At 42.6% G+C, this 16,746-nt stretch overlaps 1 protein-coding gene and 1 pseudogene across 1 annotated transcript in view; one reads left to right on the top strand and one right to left on the bottom strand.

Annotated features, from left to right (window-relative positions):
* Positions 1-16,746, top strand: part of LOC148501574 (uncharacterized) — a 93,774-nt gene that overhangs the window by 26,012 nt on the left and 51,016 nt on the right. The window lies entirely within an intron of this gene.
* On the bottom strand, positions 13,432-15,077 carry LOC148501575 (uncharacterized; annotated as a pseudogene).

Below are 16,746 nucleotides of genomic sequence, written 5' to 3'. Positions count from 1 at the left end.
TGCAAGTGCACATAGTTCAGTTTCAGTGAGTGTGTGTGTGTGTGTGGGGGTGCCGTTCTTCATTTTGCCCTGGGCACCGAAGACCCTAGTTATTCCTCTGGGCATAGGGGTTAGTGTACCAGAACTCCGCATCACCTGACATTACCAGACCAAAGACACTACTGCACTGATGCAGCTGAACAGAGGTAAGTAATCGTTGAACTGCCGGGACCCACTGTTTTGTCAACATTCTGAGCATATCGACATTTCTTGCTAAATGTTGACTTGGTCAATGTCGACATGAAAAACATCATTATGAATAAACATTAACACTACGAATGTCGACAAAACATTTTGAACCCATGAAAATAATGTTTTAGTTTAAGTGTGTTACATGGGTTACATCAGATACAAATAACAGAAATATACTGCAAGCAGAAATACTGTAGGTGCTGACTGATGGCTGAGCACTATGAATAGATGGCTTTATATATGTATGTGATGCTAATGAATTAAGTACTATCAGTAGGAGGGGTCTCATACACAATCAGCCTAGCACAAATGGCTAGCGAGTGCTGCTGACATCATCATCATCTTTGCATTCTGCGCAAGTTTTATTGATTTAAAGAGCTAGATTAAATACCAGCTGTATAAAATACAACTCCAATACTGAACGTAATGCTATAATTGTGGCCTACGCGGAGTATGTGATTGTATATATATAGCTTGAATACTGAGCGTAATGTTACAAATATATCCCACATATAAGATACTAGTGGGTAAAAATAACTCCGATACAGAATAAAATATTATGGTCACAGCCTACACTTTGCATACTATTTGATTAATACAGTTCTAGCACAGAGCATCAGGATTCCAGTACTAGTCCATGAGCCCTACTTAATAATTTGTTAAAGAGGTACTTAGGGCTCTATTTACTACATTCCGCATTGGGAATGCAGACTGTAGTGTGATATTACCGACTGAATTTGCATTTCGAATTCAGCCAATATCACAGGGACAGAGCTTGCGATAAAGCTCTGTCCCTGCAAATCCCCTCCGTACACTTACCACGGTATTTTTGCAAAAAATACAGTGACAAGTGCCCGCGCATGCACCGACCGGCTGCCGCTAGCCCCCACCCCATCACTGAGAGCCACCCTCCCACGATCGCAACCCCCCTCCCTTAATTACACTTACATCCAGTGATCGGGGCTCTGGTGATGTCCTTCGTGGCTCCGGTCAGATGGTCTCCCATCCTGCACTGGGACCTGGATGGGAGACCAGCTAACCGGAGGGAGGACATCACCGAAGCCTCGATCTCCGGTCCATGGACTCAGGTAAGTTATTTTTACCACACAGCTGATCACTGGGGCTGGATCCGGGCTCTGCTCTATCTGTTAGAGCAGAGCAGGAGTCCGGTAACCGGGGGAGACCCTGGATAACGCCACCTCCAGGTGGCGTTCCCCCGGTATTTATTTCACAATTTATTTTTAGTAACTACCAGACAGATCACATTTCCCATTACAATTATGGTAAATGCTATCTGATTACTAAAAATATGTGATAATTAGGGCTTGGAGTAGAATTTTACAAATTCTACTCCAATTGCCCTTTAGTAACTTTAGGTGATACTAAAATAATGTGAAAAGGGTGTGAAAACACCCTTTTTCACTTTATTTTAGTAAAAATAATGATAATAAATAGAGCCCAAAATCCCTGTTTCTCAGTAGGGGAATAATAATTTGTAATGTATACACTATCATTCTAACACTTCCCCTATTTGCACAAAGTAACTCTGGTCGTTCAGTAGGGGAATAAACTACTACGACAATAATTTAATCCTATGGTTTAGATAGAGAGACTATACAGACGTCTTATTTGAGTTATTAAATTGCTGGTACATCATAGGGCTACACTAATACAATTGCATAACATTGGTTTAACTGTATTTTACAATATATCTCAGCCAATAAGTACATATTGCTACACCACTTAAGACATCTGTAGTACATAAACTTTATACATCTGATACACACTTAGAGATTACTTTGTACTTATTGAGGTTATTTTAACCATAAAATTCTAGTCTTATTAATGTCTATTATGTTTATATTTCGCTTGCTTTCATAATTGGATTCAGGGGCAGAACTATGGCATTGTTCCTGCATTGTGATGCATTAACCCTGAGTTGTCTAACATCCAGGGCCATAGAGAGCAGTTCCGGGCATAGGTACTGTCAGGGGTGTGGCCTCACTGTGGAGGCCTGGCCACACCCCCTAATAAAACCTATGAAAAACCAATATTGTTGAAAAGAGGGCTACCTCCTCACATCATTCAGGCAGAGAAGAGTGCTGCTGCTCAGTGGCGGCAGCCTCCCTGGTCTCACTGCAGCCCAGGACACAGCAAAGTGAGGTGGGCTAGGGAGAGAAGTTGTTGGTGCTGCCACTGAAGGAAGGTGGGGGGTGGCAGACCGTGGCCCAAGCCAACAAGCCAGAGCCTGGGTAATTAGTTCCTGCACCTCCCGCTCTCTGTGCCCCTGCTCACATCCTGCTGCTCTACCTGGTTAATAAACCAAACCCTGTTCAAGCTATAACAAAACGGAATAAAAGGATCTGAGTGAGCACAGATAAAAATCTTTATTCATACCATAAATGAAAATGTACAGTGTAAATGCAAATATGGGATTCACCAAGCTAATGGGGAGTTTGACTTGGGCAGTACACCTATCAAACCAAAATGCAGGTGTTCTAAGGTGAGCTCAGGGAGGGCAGAAACCTCCTGTGGAGCAGAAGGGCTGCAGATGCAGTTAAAGTGGGAAAAGCTGGAAAAATTATGGAAAGTTACTAGTGATCCTGGTGAAATCAAAACTCTGATGATGTGTGAACCATAGACTTAGCTGTAGAGCAGCAAATGTATTCCATTATTCACGCAATGCTGATGGCACACAAAATGTGGGTAGACATCTTACTAAGACAAAGGGACTTATGTAATTGGTGCAAGCTTGTGCTGCACCCTTTTATATAAGCCCCAATTGCTTAATAAAACTAATCAACCTTATGCATAATCTGTATGGCACTAAGCTACAATACATGCTAGAATATGAATGAATATAGAGATAGGATGCTGTTTATATCTTAAGATATACTTCAGTAGGCATCCAGAGGATGAGGAGGTTGCAATGGCAAAGCCTTACACAAGAGTAAGACTTTCTAGTATTAGCTTTGGAGTAATGCTTAGTAAAGCTATCAATGTAGATTGTATGGGCCAGGCTATTGCAGTTTCAAGAGCACATACCTTGAGACCACTGTTGAAAAATTATATTTTACTGTCAAAGGGCACAAACCCCTAAAAGCCCAAGTACAGTACAAGTGCTTAAAGATGGGAAACAAGTGAACCAAGTGGTACTTTGTCATGCAAGCATGATAAAAAGAATAAATCAGCACTAAGGCCCTCATTCAGACCCGCTCGCAAGCGCTATGCGCTCTCAAGAAGGTAGATGGTGGGGCACTGTGCACGCTACAAACGGGGCGGATGTCAATGTTGATCGACAGCTCACCCCATTTTGTAGGCAGGGAGGGGGGGGTGGCTGGCCAAACGGAGGCGTTCCCGAAGGAACACCTGCCATTTGGGGGCGGCCTTACTGACATCACGAGTGATGTCAGTAGTGAGCTTCTGGCTCTATTAGAGCCGAAAGCTCACTGGTGCTTGTGGCAGATGAGACCCTACCACGAGGGTCTCATTGCAAGCCCCGATGGTCGCGATGGTCAAGACCATCGCGACCATCACCTGGCCGCTCGCTAAAGCTGTGGGTGGTTCTGCATGAGGCCCTAAGTGTAGCCAATAGTCATCACATAGATTTCTATTACATAGACTCAGTAGTCATGAGGCACTTCAGCTGTAATGAGAGTTGTTCAAGTCGTTAAAGTTGTGTGATCCTATAAATGTCAGAGGAATCAGAGATAAAGTACTATTGAAAGCCAAAAGTGAAGTAACAAGTAAGATTGTAGAATACAAGAATCTATGGAGAGCTCAAACAGGCCTGAAAATAAAAGTACTGATGTCTGATAATGATGAAGAATATGATAACTGAAATCTTGCTATCTTTCTAAAGAGGAATGGCATACAACACTAATGATTGTCTATGCATCTAAACAGAATGATGTGAGTGAAAGGGCAAACAAAAGGATAATTGAAAGAGCATGGACTATGCTAAGTGATGGAGGTTTGGACAAGAGATTGTGGGCAGAGGCAGTCCTAACTGCACTGTACCTCAAGAATTGAGCACCTACAGTGACTGCTAAAGACAATACACCATTGGAGGGGTAGTCCAGTAAAAAACATCTTTGTCTTTCGGTTAAGGCCATATGCCCATGTACTTAATGAGAAGAGGCAAAAGCTAGATCCCAAGTCCATCTCATATATGCTCATATTATGTTTGGATAGTGTCAAGAAAACAAAGAATACAGATTGTGGGACATTGTCAATCAACAGCTTATGAAGTGAATAAACAGTGTTTCATGAAACCATATCAACTACAGACAAGCTAGGGACTGCAACACTACAAATACCTGTGATGCTTAATATGCCAACAACTGACAGCATGCCAGATATTGAAACCACAGATACCGGTGATCAACCACAGAACAGGAGCTCTATGAGAAGAAACAACGAAAAACTGCCTAGAATATACAGCAAGTAATTTGCTTTGTCTGCTGTGAACATCAATCTATACAGGAAGCAAAATCAAGTTCTGAATGAACAAATGGAAATCAGCTACGGATATATAGCTAACGGCTTTGGTCAACAATGACACGTGGACCATTGTGGAGAGGCTGAGCAACTAGACTTTGATTTGGCCTTCTTAAACAGTGAGCTAGCTTACATGGAGCCACTGGAACATTACAATGTCAATGCATTAGCAAAGAGAAAAGTATGTCTGCTAACAAAATCATTATATGGGTTAAAGCAAAGTGGCCGTTGCTGGTACATCAAACTTAACAATGTGTTACTAGAAAATGACTTTGTACATTTCAAAACTGATCACTACTTATAATACAAATGGAAAGAAATAAGCTTATTCATAATAGTTGTGATGTTGTAGATGATATATTGCTTGCAGGGAAGATGAGCCAGATAGCTGAAGTGAAATTGTTGCTAAGTGGCAGGTTCAAAGAAGACCTTGGGCCTGCACACCAAATACTGGGTCTGAGGATTGTACAACAAAGGTACATTGAGTTACTGCTCAACAAATTAGTATGGTCGGATGTCATACCTGTTAGCACAACACTTGACAAAAGTATACAACTAACAAAGCTACGAGACAGAGACAGAGATGCAGGAAATAACAGAGTTCCTTATTAAAGTGCCATTGGAACTTGAATGTATGTAACACGTGTCCAGACTTTGCACATGCAGTCCTTTGTATTAGCCAACTTGCAAACAACCCTGGAAGGGAGCATTGGACTGCTGAGAAATGTATTCTTAGATACCTGAAAGTTACTAGCTCTATAAAATTAAAGGTTTCAAAAGCTGAAAGTTTGGAGTTGTAGGTCTTCTGTGATGTTGATTGGGGATCAGATCCTATACTGGATACCTGTTTGCACTAGGTGGCACAACCATCAACTGGGTTAGCAGAAAACAGCTTACTCCTGCCTTGTCTACCACCGAAGCTGAGTATATGGCACTCATAAAAAACAAGAGGTGTTATGGCTAAAGGAAAGTTGTGTGAACTGGTTCTGCATAGTTTACCATCAACATTGCATGTGACAATAAAGATACAATTGACTTGTCATCCAGGAACAAACACTATAGTTGGTTTAAGCAGATTGCCATAAGACACCATTTCATGAACTGGACTCCCTCTGAGGCATGGTTTGCTGACACTTTCTTGCTGGAGTAGCTTCCGATGCCTGTTCTCTGATGCTAGGGGCCTGCACAGTGAAGGAGCACCTGGTACCTATATGTGGTTGGTACTGCTCACAACCACAGCCTCGATCTGCCTTGGGTCCCAGCCCCTCCCAGAGAGATTCTCCATGCACTTTTCCTGTTAGCCAGTCTGGTCTCCTGTTCTTGGTCACCTTTGGCAGCCAAATCCTGGACCAGTGGCAGCTCCCCTCTGACTTTTCACCACATTCCACAGTGATGCTGCAGCCCATCCTTGGCGCACTGTCAGTTCTCCTCTGGGCACCCCTAAGGGTAGTGGCTTGTATGGCTCCTGGTGTTGCCTTCTCCACTGTGCTGTCTGCTGAACCCAATGCTTTTAGGAGACATAACTGCCTGCTTATCATCTCCCTTGCTTGGGTAATCCACGGTAATCCACTCCACGCTGGGTCTCAGTGTCCCCCACTGCTTATTGAGGGGAGCATTGTACATGGTCTCCCTTGTGCATTAATATGCCCCTGCAACATAGATTCTGCCAATAGGTTGCAAAGGTTCGGTAGCTACATACACTTACAGAGGTGGGTGGGTCCTGTAGCTCTGACATACTGCTCGCACAGAGACTCCCTTTAGACTCAGCATAAGGTTTCAGAGGAGCAAATGCTGAGTACAAATTGGATCACATTCTTCCCTGGCCTCTGGAGATCATCAGCTGCATATGTGCTGACTGAGACTCCGCTTTGCACCATTATAAACCTATAGAGGAACCTTTACCATATCCTGCTATATGCTATATATAGGTTCACTGTTACAAGTCGCGGTCATGACTTGTCTCCCTCTAGCAGTTTACCTTCTCATGATGCTGTTGTTCTGGTTCCCTCAGTTGCTAGGTGATCTGCATGCCACAGGAGGTCATGTGTTATCCACAGCATGGCGTGATTGGTTCCTCCTCCTATTTGTGCACACTGCATTGGCTTCTCAGCCACACCAGCAGCTTCCGTGCTGCCACTGGCTCACCAGCCACTGCATCGGCTTTCCAGCCGCGCCAGCATCTTCTGTTCTGCCACCGGCTCACCAATTACCATCGGCTCCCAGTCTGCATCGCAAGTACCTCATGTTGTGTACTGGCTCCCAAGCCACACCATAGGGTCCCAAAGCCACATCGCAAGTACATCAACTTGTGTATCACCTCTCAAAGCAGCATGTCAAGTACACCAACTTGTGTACTGGCTCCCAAGCCACACCATCGGTTCCCACAGCTGTATCGCAAGTACATCAACTTGTGTACTTCTCTCAAAGCCACATCTCAAGTACACCAACTTATGTACCGTCTCCCAAGCCACACCATCGGCTCTCAAAGCCACATCGCAAGTACACCAACTTGTGTACTGGCTCTCAAGCTGCACTATCAGCTCTCAAAGCTGCATCTCAAGTACGCCAACATGTGTACTGACTATAAGTCGCACCATCAGTTCTCAAAGTCGCATCTCAAGTACACCAACTTGTGTACCAGCTCCCAAACAGCACCATCGGTTCTCAAAGCCGCATCTCAAGTAGACTAACTTGTGTACCAGCTTCCAAGCCACACCATCGGCTCTCAAAACCGCATCTTAAGTACACCAACTTGTGTACCAGCTCCCAAGCTGCACCATCGGCTCTCAAAGCCGCATCTCAAGTACACCAACTGGTGTACCGGCTCTCAAGTCACACCATTGGCTCACAAAGCCACATCTCAAGTACATAAACTCCATCTACCAGCTCAAAGCCACACCATCAGCACCTTAGCCGCACTATCAACTCTCATAGCCAAACCTTCCTACACATCGGCACTCAAGCCGCATCACCGACTCTCCAGCCTCACCATCGGGTCTCTGGTTGCCTCATTGACACTTCCTGTTCCAAACTCCTCACCTTACCACTGGATCCCATCAGACACTCGCGCAAGCTGCTACTACCCCGAGTATTAAGTCCAGGCGGCCACCTAAGTACCAGTGAACATCTCAAGTTCTAAGGAAACAACAGGTAGCTGTTAGTGGTGAAAGACCTCTCTAGGCCAGGTTCTAGGCAGCTTACTTGGAGTAATCTTTGGGATTCATAACATTCACTAGCTTAATGTGCACAGCGCTGACATTTCTGTAGCTTCTTGATACATGTACTACTATTAACTGGAAAAGTAAACATTGTTTAGATTTTCAGCATCTTCTTCTGTTCTCATACAATGGTTTTCAACAATTTTTTACCTGGTACCCCCTGGCAGGCCCCTTGTGTTATATTTACACCCAACATTTGCAAAGTAATACATCTTTAATGAATATAATTGCTATTCGATAAAATGCTTATATACCACTCAGGGGCGTTTCAAGAAAGGAGGGAGCCCGTGTACAGTCTCCGACAAAGGCCCCTTCCTCTCTGTCCGGCGGCCTGGCAGCTCACTGACCTGTGCACGGCCAGCGCCGGAGTTATAGACTCTGGGCACTAGAGTCGCCCAGAGTCTATAGAGTATGCACACCCTGCACCCATTATAGATACACCCCTGACACCACTCTATAAAGTAAAAAGCTATATATTTGGAGAATTACCACCATCATTACCGCACAGGACGTGGTGCAACCTTTCTATTCCCTCCCTCCCGAGGACATAGACCACACCATCACTATCCAACGTTTTGGTCCTCGCTGGGATTTTATTCAAGGAACAGAGGAATCCCAAAATAGCAGCTGCAAGTACAAAAAGTTGATATTGATTCCTGTTGCCCTCCGGACAATAGGTGGAATACACAATAGATGATACTTGCGTAATTCAGGGAATAGATGATAGACAGAAGAGTTGCTTTAATGATTATTCAAGCAACTTTTGTCTCTGTCATTGCTGATTCCTGTTACTTTGCATGATCCTTTGCAGTTCAGAGACATTTTTTTGAACATCGACTGACTCTATGATGCACATTAGTGTTATGATATCTGTGACATTTAGTTGCTTTTGCTATGTGAATATACAATTTTTATAGCTGCATCTATATTCCTTCATATTACTGTTTTCACTGTTTTAAGTTGCAATAAATGTTGTACTGATGTTGATTCAAATATGCTATGAAGCAGAGCCAATAAGTATTAGTTTAATACATAGTACATATTACATAGTACATATTAAACAATTAATACTGCTAGTGTTTTCATTATTTTAGATTTAAAATAAATAAACAGACATGATGGAGACATATAGTTTTTGACATTCATTGGATGTGATAATTCACTGCAGAATACATGAAACATGACAAAGCAGTCATGACAGTTATCAATGCTCATCACCATTTTCAACTACTGTAACCCCTGCAGTCGTCCACATGTTTAATAATGTCTCAGCACATTATGTTTTAAACTGCTTTATAAAATATATAAAGCCCTTTCAGTTACATGATAATACAACTACACGTTAGTTTTGTTCAACAAAGTGCATGCAAAAATACCCTTGACTGCCCATTATTATGGGTCTCTGTACAAGTAATATCATTATTAGAATATATGGAAGGTTCTGTAATTCTTTGTGAAATAATATACTTGAAATAATTTAATGTATTTATGATGTCCTAATAATTGATATATACCCAGTCAACCACTAATAAGCACACTTCTGGTGTTTAAACAGGAAGTACCTCCAACTTAGGGGATAAAAGGGGAATCTAGGGGACACACCAAGCATGCTCTGAGGAAGACCCAAAGGTCAAAACGCATTATCAGCTGCAGGTGTGCACATTGGGAGGTGACCAGACCAGTGATCCAAGGACTCTCTAAGCATTGGGACCCTATTGTGTTTTCTGACCCCTTAGGGCTATCCGGTACCGGTAACCTAAGGGTCCCAGTGCTCACTAATAGGGTATGTGTCTGTTATCCTCTATTTTTTATAATTTTTTTCATCTCCCTTATTGAAGGGTAATAGTACTTGTTTTATTTACTGCATTTCCTACATGTGTTTGTCAAAATCCCTTGCCGAAGGGTAGATTTTATTTATGCTTGTTGTTATAATAAATGTGACCTATAACTTTTCTTGAGGTGAAAGGACTAGAATTATAACCAGCGGCAGGAAGTAGGTAGCCCCGAAAAAGTGTCCATACTCCTCAATTATAGTACTTAGGTATTTTTACTCTGCTAAAGACATGTCCTAGTCCTCAATTTTGTTGACGTATTGCGCAATGGTATCGGTTCTGGGTATCTGGTAGCATAATCAATTACCACTAATATATATTGATGACCCTGGGCAGACTTTATTAGAGGTCCAACCAAATCCATAGCTATTCTCTCAAACAGGATCACAGTAATGGGTAATGGGACAATTAGACCCCTGGCCAGAAAAACCACTCTAAAATTCACTCAGAGATTTTCGTACCCTTAGATGTCCTGCCGTTATGTGATCATGAGCCAGGTCTAACAACGTTCTTCTATATGCCTTAGGAACAATAATTGTTCCACAATATCTTCTACTTTGTTCGACATTTGACACTACAAATCTTAACATACCGCTATGTAATGGTATGACAACCTACTATCAGGTTCTACTGGCTTTTACTTTCACATTTTCTCTAGCCTTTACCAGAGTAGGGTCTTTTAACTGTTCTGAGGCATAGATATATTTTCTTATTTCAAGATCAGGCATACAGTAGACTGGTTCAACAATATTTCCTGCTTCAGTAGGAGGTACATCATTCTGCATCTCACTGCTGCTCACGACACTCTCCGACTCCCCAACCATGCTTGAAAAAGGGAACAATGCCACTGTATCAGTAACAAATTGGGTTCCCCACAGCTTCCAGAAGTGGGAAAAATATCTACAATATAGCATCAAACAATAAATAAGGAACTAACCCCACAGTGACTATTGTGGAACCACACTGTTTCTATGTTTACTTCAGCAGTATCATAATGCTGAATATGAGGTTGCACTAACCATTTTCCACTGATATTTTAAGGGGTTCACTAACTTATACCAGCATAACCTGGCTACAAGAATCTAACAGCGTCTCTACTCATTTGCCTTCTACAGTAATTATACACATTTGTTTATCTGGCTCAGCCCGTCGGTCTAGCTGAGCAAAGAAAGATACTGTGCAATTTACATAAGCAGTAATCACAATCCATAGGTTCAGAGGTTACTGAACAATTAGCAGCAACATGGCCCCTACCACCACATATAAAACATCTGATCATATTTTTTATCAAGTTTTATATGAGATGGGAACCTTCCTGGCACAGCTGGCCAATCTCCAGGTACCAAGCCTACAGTATCTACATGTTTAAGTTAATTTCACCATCCAACACCCTTTTCACTGGGAACAACCTTTTCAGAAGTTACAGGATTTTGCCACTGCCGGACTAGAGTCCATTAGGTTATACTCACCTGTTCCTCACCTGCCACATACCTATTCACCATTTCTACAAGCTTGTCTGCTGTTTTAGGATCCCCATGGCTCACTCACATGGGCAGAACTTCAGACCATAGATATTGATCAATAATGACCCTTTCCACAATCTGTGGCTCTGTTAGAGTCTCTGGCTATAACTACTGCTTGATGAGATGAATGAGGTCAGTATTGGAGAGCGGGGAGGTATATCCACTTGGTATCCTCAGTTATGAACTCTGTGCTCAAACAGATATCATTACACCCAAATGAGTTAAGGTTTCAGTTTTTAGTTTGTCATAGTCCTTGGCATCAGTAAGGCTCAAGTCAAAATATGCCTTTTGCGGTTCCCCCGACAGGAAGGTCGCCCACAGGTCTGCCCACTGATCTTTAGGCCACCTTTCCATCTAGGTTGTTCTTTCAAAAGTTGTTAAATAGGCTACAACATCATCATGTCATGGAGCTGGAGCTAGTTGTGACATTTGTTGAAGTATTTCCAGACAAGGCTTCTAGATGCTGCACCACCTCATGCTGCACTTATTTCTGGAGTTCATCAGTATCCAAATGCTGTTGCCTCCAAATCTCCTTAACATCTAATTGTTGTTGCCTCTGGGCCTCCACAATGGCTAACTGTTGCGCCCTGGTAGCTTCCTGCTGAGCCGCGGCAGCCTGCAGCAGTGCCTTAACTATGGCTTTCATGTTATCTCTTGGTGCAAGGGAGGAAGCAGAATCTGGTTTCCGCAAACATCTGATGATGGCACCACCAAGACATTCATTCAGGTGTTTTTCACATAGATTTTTATAGCTGCAATTTAAGTGCAATGCTTGCATTCTCCACCATGCGTAACAAGATCAGGTTATGGGTGCCGTCTCCTGGGGTAAACAGCACCTTACATGCAGCAGCCAATTAGTAGCACAATTAATCCAGGGTACAAGTATCCGCAGCTAGTTTTATTTGAGAGCACATAAAAAACATTAAAAATAAATCCTACCCTGTACTTCTGTCAAGGTGGAAGAACCTAGTGTAATACCCCGAAAATGAGAGAATAGAAATGTTAAAGTGCGGGAGAAAGCTGGAGTTACCTCAGTGGTGGATCAGTCTTCTTAGTTATTCCTTTGGTGCAACTATCAACTCATATCACAGACACAAACAGAATTGCAGCAAAAATGTATTCTAATAATTCTTGCATTTATTAATAATGACACCAAACGGTGATTGGAATGGGTCAGTTTGACTTAAATTAATCAATTAAGTAGTTCACACATAACATTCAATACAAGTATCACTACGCACAACCTCACTTTAATAATGAATTATCTGGTTCTGCACGATAAGTCAAAAATATAAATATTACTACAGATTTAACTAACACTGATACCTGCAGATCTAGGTCACATTTGAGTTCCTGTGTGTACATGTTGGGGCCCGTAATTGCATGCATGCACAAAATTAGCTTTTACTTAAACAGTATTGTTGCAGCGTTGATGAGATAATAGCTGTTATATTCATGCCACAAAGCGACTGCTTGTGTATGTGATAAATGTCTTTCTGACACCAAATCTGAGGCAGGATCTTAGGATGCAGCTTCCCCTCCGGAAGGTAGGCACAACTTACTGGAACATGTTTGCTTTGTGTTAATAACACGAAAAACAGACTGTGGCACTACAAGTCCCAGCCACTCTTTTGCTATAGCTTGTTTCCTCTGCTTCTGTGCAGGAGCCACACTCTGAGCACACGCCCCCTCATGTGTAATGGCCGCCTCTCCCAGCTACTCCTCCAACTGCCATTTCAGCCTGCTGCCCACCACTCTGCTCTCTCCAACTGTTGTTTTTCTTTTTTAAATCAACTTTTTTAAAAATGTCACAGGCTTCCACTCCCTTTTCCAAAATGTCCAATGAAATTTCATCTCTTATGAGATGGCCGTTGTCAGAAACACCTGTAAAATAATAGTCTACAATGGCTGGGTATTATCTGTGGCTGGGACAGGTCTTTAAGTGATACCATACACCTGCAGGGTATCACATACTTCCCCTCCAAAAAAATACGTGTCCTCACGCACTACATTTCCCACAAAGTCTCTTGTAGAAATAGTCCAACTTTCATTGACTTAAACTAAACATGAAACTTTAAACAAGTATAACAGCACAAATATATGAACATTTGCTTTGTACTATCTCCTTTATTTAACTCTTGTTGGCCTCTGTGAGTATGCCTCTGGAGAAGATGGTGGTTTAAGCATACTTTGCAGATTTAGGTGCACAGATTTGCCTGGCTGCTCTACCTCTTGGCTAACCACCTCTGCTGTTGCTTTAACTTGCTTTGGAACACTGGGGCGCTGGAGCCTGTGTCTGTACAGTTCCTTCCTGTGGCAAGATCTATAGCAACATGTCTTGCAGAACCACTGAGAATGGTAACTTATATGGCATATAGGTTGAACTCGGTCAGCTGCAGATTTGCTACCTTGGACAGGAACACCACTAGGACCAGTCACATTGGCAGCTTCCATACCTTTTTCCCCCTTCACCACATTGAACTCAACAATCTCTCCATATCCAAAGCTGCGGAGGTACTTTCTGGGATTGTTCTTCTTAATGGCAGTATAATGTACAAACACATCTTTCTTGGTATCATCCCAATTTATAAAGCCATAGCCGTATCGCACATGGAACCAAACGACTTTCCCCAAAACTTTTCTTGTGCTGACTTCAGGCACTTGGTCTGTTGCTGGTGTGATAACTGCTTTAATTTGATTCTGGACTACAGGATGAGGGTCCACATCTTTGGACTGTCCTTCTAATGACCTCTGAATCTCTGAATTTAAAGACTTCAACTGATCGCAGGTATTTTCCATATGGCCACTTCTATTGCAATGCCTACGTGTAGGCCAGCCATGTTGTAAAAGGCTACTTCTGGTGCTCTGTGGGTAGTTCCACCTAGAATCATCTTGCTGCCATCTCTTGAAATGCCAGTTTGTCTCTTCTCAGAACTTGGCTAGTTGCTTCATGCAATTCTGCAACTCATGGCACATTTCAGTTATTCCATGGGTCCCTACAGTGATTTGCTCTTTTATTGCACTGAGTGGATCAGTCCTAGGGGCCTGTGCATTTTGTACAACAACATCTTTCAGTGTGTGCGGTGCCATGGTTCCCTGCTGCATGGTCTCTGGAGGGTATTTATTTTTTAGGTACCCTGGCATCTCAGGAAAAGACAATTCCTGCTCCTGCAATCTCCCTACCACTTTAATGGCAGCTTCTTTAAAGCTTAAGAATGAGCTATTTGGAAACTGTAGCTGAAGTAAGCGTAACTGTGCCTTTACAATCTCAATGTGGGATCCCTCTATAAATTGATGAATCAATATCTCATCTGTTGGTCTGACTTCTGTTGGATCAAATTTTTGTAGGGCTCGAAGTGCCTCCTGTAGACTGAGTGCAAAGTCACGCAGAGTCTCCCCAGGCTTCTGTTTTCTTGTGTAAAAGTCCATCTTAAGCTCAGACAACGTTCTTGTGTTAAATGTGGCAGCTAGTCATTTTAGGATAAGGCCTACTGTCTTTCTTCCACCGGCCATGAAGTCACTTCTCTCAGGGCTGTGCCTTTCAGCTGCCCTATCAGGATCTCCACTTTCTGTGAATCACTCAGCGGGCATAAGCGGAGCATAGATTGGAGTTTTGCCTTGAATTCTGTGAATACACTGGTACCGGGAGTATGTGCATCCCCAAAATAAGTTGGCAGCCATGGAGCACCAAAGTAATACGGCATAGTTATTGGTGAAGTGCTAGCCATGGAAGGAGTTCCTTGACTGGGTTCATCTTCTTGTCCATCTGACATGGTAAAGGTTTGTTGTTTTGATTGTGACATCTTGCTTTTTCTTGTTGCATAGAGAGAGGCCACCTACTTTTGACTCTGTGGTCGATCCTGTTCGTGACGCCAAATGTAATACCCCAAAATGAGAGAATTGAAATGTTAAAGTGTGGGAGAAAGCTGGAGTTACCTCAGTGGTGGATCAGTCTTCTTAGTTATTCCTTTGGTACAACTCTCAACTCATATCACAGACACAAACAGAATTGCAGCAAAAATGTATTCTAATAATTCTTGCATTTATTAATAACGACACCAAACGGTGACTGGAATGGGTCAGTTTGACTTAAATTAATCAATTAAGTAGTTCACACATAACGTTCTATACAAGTATCAATATGCACAACCTCACTTTAATAATGAATTATCTGGTTCTGCACGATAAGTCTAAAATAAAAATATTACTACAGATTTAACTAACACTGATACCTGCAGATCTAGGTCACATTTGAGTTCCTGTGTGTACATGTTGGGGCCCGTAATTGCATGCATGCACAAAATTAGCTTTTACTTAAACAGTATTGTTGCAGCGCTGTTGATGAGATAATATCTGTTATATTCATGCCACAAAGCGACTGCTTGTGTATGTAATAAATGTCTTTCTGTCACCAAATCTGAGGCAGGATCTTAGGATGCAGCTTCCCCTCCGGAAGGTAGGCACAGCTTACTGGAACATGTTTGCTTTGTGTTAATAACACGAAAAACAGACTGTGGCACTACAAGTCCCAGCCACTCTTTTGCTATAGCTTGTTTCCTCTGCTTCTGTGCAGGAGCCACACTCTGAGCACACGCCCCCTCATGTGTAATGGCCGCCTCTCCCAGCTACTCCTCCAACTGCCATTTCAGCCTGCTGCCCACCACTCTGCTCTCTCCAACTGTTGTTTTTCTTTTTAAAATCAACTTTATTAAAAATGTCACAGGCTTCCACGCCCTTTTCCAAAATGTCCAATGAAATTTCATCTCTTATGAGATGGCCGTTGTCAGAAACACCTGTAAAATAATAGTCTACAATGGCTGGGTATTATCTGTGGCTGGGACAGGTCTTTAAGTGATACCATACACCTGCAGGGTATCACACTAGCACCTGATTCAGTAAGGATCGCAACTGCGATCGCTACTGCGACTACTCTTGCAGTCTCACTGTGAAGAAATGCTAATGTCTGTGATCGCTATGCTGTTGTAGCACAACATAAGGATGCCCACCTTACCTTACACACGTCCGTAATACTTTGCAAGTCTGCGAAACCATTGGTAACTTTGAGTAACTCCTAACACTTCTTAGTAAATAAACCCCTTAGTGTCCACCTCACCTAACAGAATTTAACACAGCACTTACAATCAGAGGAGTAGCACGGAACCATGGCGCCCGGAGAAAGTGCATGTCATAGTGCCCTTCCCCCTCCCTGTACTGAACTGTGCCAGTAAGGTATGGCCAGCCTGCGGGGGATACACTATCTGACATTAAGGGGTAGCTCATTTGGCACTGTTTTATTTATGTATAGCACCTAGGATCTGACTTTTATCTCCTTTGAATCATTGCTATTAGTCAGTAGAGGAGATTGTATTATATATTTTGAGCATTTAACTTAAATTGACAGAGTACATGTGCTAGAGTGAAATTCCACAGGCTGCACAGCTT

The sequence above is a fragment of the Taudactylus pleione genome, unplaced genomic scaffold (assembly GCF_031769625.1).
Source record: "Taudactylus pleione unplaced genomic scaffold, aTauple2 ptg000513l, whole genome shotgun sequence".
NCBI lineage: Eukaryota > Metazoa > Chordata > Amphibia > Anura > Myobatrachidae > Taudactylus > Taudactylus pleione.
This window is presented reverse-complemented; position numbering and strand designations above follow the sequence as displayed.